This window comes from Pinus tabuliformis, chromosome X (genome assembly GCF_031772625.1).
Source record: "Pinus tabuliformis cultivar Carrire ecotype Pingquan chromosome X, CPIR1, whole genome shotgun sequence".
NCBI lineage: Eukaryota > Viridiplantae > Streptophyta > Pinopsida > Pinales > Pinaceae > Pinus > Pinus tabuliformis.
The window spans coordinates 463201795-463209625 of record NC_142308.1 but is presented as its reverse complement, the minus strand read 5'-3'; the positions used below and the strand labels follow the sequence as shown (position 1 = coordinate 463209625).

General features: G+C 34.4%; 1 pseudogene; it reads right to left on the bottom strand.

Moving 5' to 3' along the window:
• Nucleotides 1-654: 654 nt before the first annotated feature.
• LOC149140636 (alpha-bisabolene synthase-like) lies at nucleotides 655-3589 on the bottom strand (annotated as a pseudogene).
• Between the last annotated feature and the right edge of the window lie 4242 nt (nucleotides 3590-7831).

Here is a 7831-nt window from a genome sequence, read left to right as displayed (position 1 = left end):
ATTCTAAAATCTGCCATGGATATAAGTTTAGCATGAACTGGAATAATTATGGAATTGTATAGACAAGAATGAGGTTAATTTTTGACCTCATTCCTATCCCTGCCATTCTAGAATCTTTCAGAACAATATACATACTATACGCCTGGGGATTTGAACTTGTACCCTTTTGCAAAGAAACACAATCCATAGTACCCACCTAGAGTTACACTGTATCGATGCAACCAAAGAAGTCAAAATCCCAAAGCAGTGATCTCAAGATCTGCAATGGGCTTCAAACTTTTGTTCCAATGCCTGTATGCAGGACATGTCATAAATGTTACGTTGAAGGATTTTTCAGAGAAAATGGTGAAGGGAAGAATAGTGAAATTAAAAATTTTATGATACCTATAAACACAATCGAGAATACAAAACTTGTGAGCCTATATGCCATGTTTGATAGTCTACCGGATGAACGCTTACTGTTTGACAAAACTCCAACAACTGTGGGGTAGAATCAATCAAAGAAGGAATTAGAACAAGTTTCATCATTCAAAGAAGGAATTATAAGAAGTTTGAAACTGAGTAAGTAATTTCTTTTCTAATTTCTGAGTAATTAGAATAGAGTGGGTATATACTACATTATGGAATAATAGCATAAATCATTAGGTTGGTTTATTATGTAGTGACATGCTTCATCTCTTTTTGATGAATTGCTTGGATAATGTTGAAGTCATGTTTAGCCAATTCTAAAATCTTTTGGTTGTTTACTCTGAGAAACCTGAAATTGGATAAAAATGGAGCATCTGGTCAGTATTATTATTATTATCAGCCAGGCATGAAAGGAAAGAACCTACAAATTATGCTAAATTTGGGAAAAAGGATGAAGAGAAATTATGAAAGTGAAATTGAATCTGGGGTCTCACTTACTTATAAACACTTTTGGCTAAGCATGCATAATCTGAGCTATACCCTTGACAATATCTCTTTGCTTCTACTCTGGAAACACTGGCATGCCAAGAATTCTCCAGCTCGTATTGAATCTGGCAACGGTAAACAAAATATTAGAAACTCATTCAATCACTTCTGTGGAGAAAAACAAATAAGCAAGTCGACATGTTTGGACAGTAGGTTACCTCCTGGCTTACATTTTTCTTGTTGTTCCATGCAGTGAAAATCTCACTTTTCTCAAGAGCTTCTCTTAAATATTTTGTGGCAAAGTCTCTAGCTTCATCCAAAATAGATTTTCCAGGGAATGTGAGTTGGGAAGCTCTATACAAGCTCAACATGCTTGCTACATTTTTGTTAAATTGACTGGTTGAGCAAAAGAAATGCCCATCAGCATCATTGAAGTTGTTGAAAACAGCTGTTAATACAACGTGCAAAGGTTAGAAGAGAGAACGAAATATGATGATGATTTGAAGGTTAAGTCAGATATTTAAAGGTTAAGTCAGATTTTCCTAAATCTCTAGAGCACTGAATTCTCTATTGCCAATTTAGGGAATATTCTTTATGGATAGGAGGAGCATTTTTATGTTATTGTAGATTTCTCTTAATCTCCAGATTCCAAGATATTTTTGGAATTTGGAATAAATACAAGTTTAGCATGAATAGAAATAATTCTAAAATCTACCATGGATATAAGTTAAGCATGAACTCGAATAACTATGGAATTGTATAGATAGGAATGAGGTCAATTTTTGACCTCATTCCTATCCCTGCCATTCCAGAATATTTCAAAAAAATATACATATTATACCGCTGGGGATTTGAACTTCTACCCTTTTGCAAAGAAACACAATCCATAGTACCCACCTAGAGTTACAATGTACCGATGCAGTCGAAGAAGTCAAAATCCCAAAGCAGTAGTCTCAAGATCTGCAATGGGCTTCAGACTTTCATTCCCATGCCTGTATGCAGGACATGTCATAAATGTTACGTTGAAGGATTTTTTAGAGAAAATGGGGAAGGGAAGAATAGTGAAATTAAAATTTTTATGATACCTGTAAACACAATCGAGAATTTCCTTGATTTCCTTTTCAAAGTGTCTATCGATTCCAAGGCATACAATATTATCCACCATTAAGAGGCCTTCCAGCAGATCCACGGGATACAAGAAGGGAACTGCATTATGCATAGTTAATTAAATTTATTGAATTTTGAAAAGTAAAGCAAGGATAGGGCCAAGATGCAAACAACATGAAACCTCCATACATACCAAAACTTCCAAACTTAGTGAGCACGTTGTTCAGGAATTCAAGGCATTTGATGTCTCCAATGTGCATGAAGACGTAGGCAGTAGAAGCAGGTGAGCCTAAGAAAGACCCATCTTGGCTTTGAACATCAAGTATTGTTTCCCAGTCAACCGTATCTTGTATGCCCTCCAAAGATGAAAACAATGTTCCACCATGACTTTCATCCCTAGAGAGGGAAGATGAAACATTCATTTATTAGAATTTGCATAACATTAAGTAATATGGTCTAATTCGGTTGTTAAATTGACAATATGTTAATTTGAATTCACATACTCGGCTAGCTTCTCTTGCCCTTTCATCTGGATCATATGCACATAAGGCAAGTCGTAGGGAATTCCAAGGTGCAGAGATTAGGCTTCTCTTATCAAGGAAGGAAAGATGATCTCAAAGTCTGTTACACAGCTATCTTGATCGCTTTCATCCTTTATTGCTTCCTGATTGCTTTTCATGAATTCAATGCATTTATATACAGATCAGTGGCAATTGTCATTACAATTAATGAAAATTGCATGATCACGAGGTTACTGCAAGGTTTATATGCACAAAAGTGGCTCTAGGGAAATATATCCACAACAGTTGTTCAAAAATTGCTCTCTTGATGCAAGGAAATGAAATTTGAAGGATCAAAATTTTGGTAAATATTTTAAGAAAAACCATGAAAGATTAACCTGATGACTAGTATGAACCCTACATGATGACAATGATAAAATAAAAATAAAAAAATAACTCTCAAATCCCAATTTTAATTCTTGCCCTACTCCACTCACACATCCCAACTTTCCATTTAAGGAGAATTAAAAAGAAAACTCTCAAATCCCAATTTCAGTTCTTACCATGCTCTACTTGCACATGCCCAAATTTCCTTTTAAGGAGTGAAATAACACATGAAAGAGTGGCAAGCAGGCAGTTGGACAGGAGAAAGTGTGACTCAGTTCCCCATGAACCATCTTTTAACTAGTTTTCAAAATCGAAACAACTGTTTAGGGAAATTGCAGTCGAGAAGCCATCAATGGTGGGCACCCTGGCTACCCATGCTATGTCATAATCACATGGGGTGATCATTAAAGCATCTCCTTCACCTGTAAGCATCAGCTTAATCTCCCTAATAAGTGTCTTCGTGCGTTCTCCATAGCAAGAATCCTGTTCAATTAACACAGTTAGTGATCATTATCAAAAGTGATATAAATACTTGATCTGATCAGAAGAAAGAATAGAATTACTCATAGTATAAGGGGATTGAAGAGATTGCACAAAATCGTAATCCCAGACATTTGGATGAGGATTGGACATCCTCCTGATCATGGTGCTATTACTTTACTTGTCGACAGAGTAGAAGAAGCAACAAAAACACTAGCCATTACAGCAAATATTAGCTATATGCACTGGAATAAAATTTGGCAAACAAATTTTTCTTTCTTGATTGGCTTGCTTCGTAGACAACTGAGTCACTTGCTAGTATTATATAGGTATATATAGTGGCCTATGTCGATGGAAGGAAGCTCAAGCGGGGAATGCGATGAGTTGAGTTGAGTGACTTCCAAATTGTGCATATGGTAAATAAATTGTTACTTGTGAGTCAAATTATTTTTCCCCTCACACCAAGCAGACAACGAAAATTACGCAAAAATACTTGCACTACTCAGTTCATCTTGCCATGGATGCTTTCGCGACAATTCCTAGACTTTGTAAGGATGCTTCCCTCAGAAGCCAAACCCGTGCAAATGGTTTACGTGATGAATAGCTTCGGCCCATCTCAACACCATGCTATGTTTTTCTGAGGAAATCATCGAAATAATGAGTGCTAAAACCTCAACCATAACAGCGACTACCATAACTGCTCTCTAGGAAACATCATCCTCGCAGAGAACCAATGCAGATATAATCTGGCTTTGCAAAGAAGGGCGAATGAAGGAGGAAAAAGGAATCCTGAATTTTCCATACCACCGAGGCATTCAACTAGAACCTGTTACCTATAATTCTTTATTACAGCTATGTAATGGAAACAAGGCTCTCTCAGAGGGAAAACAAGTCTATACCCACATGCTTTCGAGCGTCTTTGAGCCTAATATTTTCTTTAGTATGAAACTCGTGAACCTATATGCCATGTGCGACAGTCTTCCAAATGAATGCTTACTGTTTGACAAAATTCCAACGAGAAATCTCTTTTATTGGAATGAAATGCTGAGGGGATATATGAGAAAAGGAATGTTTCAAGAAACCCTAGGACTTTACTACCAAATTCTATGGGAAGGTGTGTGGTTAACTGGTACAATTTCCATAGAGTCACCTAATTCCCAAACTATAACAAGAATATACAACCCACATTTAATTGTTAGTGTTTTCGTGGTAAATTTTGATTGATTTGCCCATTCAAGGGTTCGAATAGTTTTCCGGATTTAAGAATTTTGGGTATTTGTTTTAGATAAGTAAAATTTAATTTTGGGCCTTGGAATCGCCGAGAGTTCAGTACTATTTCTGAGAAAAGACCACATTAATTAAGAGGGTTGGTATACTTACAAGCACTCATAGGTTTTCACGAGGTATCGCAAGAGAGGCTCCTGAAACTTCATGTTGGTTACTATCTATTGCTCCTGATTATTATAAACCATTCCCTTGTTGTAGTTCAATGAATTTTCTCTGCCCTTAGATGCCAGAGATAGAGCGACGAGTGGATGTTGAAACTGAATGGAAAAACTACAATAATAAAACCGCATAATTTGAAGACTAACAAAATACCGTATAATTTTCAAGCTAACAAAATAATCCAACGGATGATGACAGCTCCTGAAACTTCACTCTGGTTAGTATATGTTGCTCCTAATTATTATCAACCATTCCCCTGTTGTAGTTCAATGAATTTTCTCTACCCTTATATGCCAGAGAGAGAGCGATGCATGGATGTTGAAACTGAATGGAAAAACTACAATAATAAAACCGCATAATTTGAAAACTAACAAAATACCGCATAATTTTCAAGCTAACAAAATAATCCAAGGGATGACGACACTTCAATCGTCTAACACATGATATGATGGTGCAGAAAGGTACACCTGGCACATTAGAAATTTCTTTTCAAAGACTAACGCCTTATGGTGTAATTACCTAATTCGCAAACATAGAACATCACACAAAAGCATTAATAGTAATTATTTTCGTGCTGATAGAGCTCACTTAAATAGTTTTAAAAGTTAAATATCTACCATCCACCTAATAATTATTGATAATTGAACCAAAAGTCTAAGATCGATATTTCAAAATATAACCACCTATCCACCTAATAATTACACTAAACTTTATTCTAATTATATAACAATTATTTATTTGTCAACACCAATACAAAAATTAAAAATATTTATTTATTTTTAATAACCCTCTTAATCAATAAATGAATTTTTTATTACACACACACACTCTCTCTCTCTCTCTCTCTCTCTATATATATATATATATATATAGACCAAGTGTAATAGAGAAATCAAGAGAGAGAGTGATTCAACCCCATTTTATCATGTAGATTTTTAACTTCTAAATACACTATGTTACAATACTATGAGCCAATATCATCCTTTACTAATACCACATATCCAAATAAGTTAATTTTGTATGACAATTTTATTAATTAATCAATTTAATTAAAAGAGCAGGGCATAACTACAGTTGAAACAAATCTCAAATTATGATCTCTATATACTACTAAGAATATTTGGATGTTAAATTCCTACCATCCACCTCATGAATCTTGATAATTAAATTAAAATTCTAGAAGCATTTTTTCAAGATAGAGGTGCCGATCTACATCATTATTTCACTACACTCTATTCTTATTATATAACAATTATTTATTTGTAACCCCAACACAATTAAATGTATATTTATTTTTTATAGCCATATTAATCAATAAATGAATTCTCTATGATATTTGGCATATTCATAAGTATTATAGATTTTGTCTTTACCAATGGCTCAGAGAATATATCATCCATATCCATATTTGTGCTATAATACATCAAATCCTTTTCTTTTTTCATTGAATTTTTTCTTTGGCAAAATGATGTTGTGTTTGATGCATGATAACTTAGATTGTTTCCAATTTCATTGAATATTATCACTACATGTACATATCTTCAATAATGCCCTTTAGTCAAATTGCTTCACCCTACATAATACTTTCTAGTCAACTGTAGTGGAGATAATTAAATAGTTGGTTGTTTATTACTACTCCAATGCACAATCTCAAATTCTATACTAAGTACATATTAAATTATTGATTTCTTGTAAATTATAATCTAAATACTCTATTATTTCAATATTGAAATGAGGGTAGGTGTAGGATAATGATGGTCACTTATGACACTTTAGTGGGAATGCAAACATGGAAAAATAAGAGTATGTTCAATGTTAACTTGGAGGGATGGTTAGAGATAATTATCCAATAAATTTGAAAATGGTGAAGAATATGAAAAATATATAATGCATATGTATCCCTTGCCGCAACCTTTCAATACCTAAATGACGGCTTCTTGCTCTGAAAAATTGTAAAATTATAGACATGATATTGTTCATATGCACAAATATTTTTTCAAAATTATAATAATAATTTAATATTATTTTCAAATTATTAAAGTCATTATGTCATTGAAAATACAATGCATTCACTTAGTAAAACATAAAAAGGTCTTAACATTATAAACTAATCATTTTTTAAAAGGTTTAGGTCTAAATGTCCTCTAGTGTACCGCATAGTTGTTTTTCAAAATGTGAAGAACTCCATTATATAATTTGCACATATGACTCTGCACATATCTATAGCTACATTGAAACAGATTTATCTAGCCCATAAAAGAATAATGTAAAAAAGAGAAAGGTTATACGATTTCTCAATAATTATTTTTTCCATGTTTTTGCATCCCAAAACACCAAATTTATGATTATGAACCTATATCCAAAGAAAAAAATCATCATTCATGTAAGCTTTCCACAAGTTAAACAATAAACTCAAAAACATTGCTTGCACATCCATAACAATAAAAACTCACACACATTTACAACGGTAAAAATCTGTGTGCATCTTATAGCTAGGAATGCACATGTGTTATTGCTATTAAGAACATGCACACATTTCTCCATATAGGAGCTTTAGAGCATGGAAAATGGTTGAGGTGCAGTTCATTGGGACAAGAGAGAAGAAGGGATACAGGGGCCAAGGGAGATAAAGAAAGAGGAATAAAGAGAGAGAAGGGGGTGAGTTAGAATGGGTGGGTGTTTGAGGATCAAAAAGGAGGAATGGGAAAGAGCGATTGAGAGTCAAAATGTGAGAGAGATATAGGAAAAGTGTTCAGAAGTGAGATACGGTGGAGATGTGGGTGGAGAGAGATAGAAATTTTCCGAAGATATAGGGAGGAAGATAGAGAAAGAGTTGGATGGGGGTTATTGTGAAGGAGGTACTAAATGAGGGATTTAAGGAGGGATAGAGAGAGAGGGAGTTGAGAGAGTGTGTGATTGAGTTATGGTGGGGGTAGGGTAGAGAGTGACAAATAAAAAGATGACCAGGTGGAATGCGAAAATAATGCCAGAGGCGGAGGGAGTGATAGAGAGTAAAG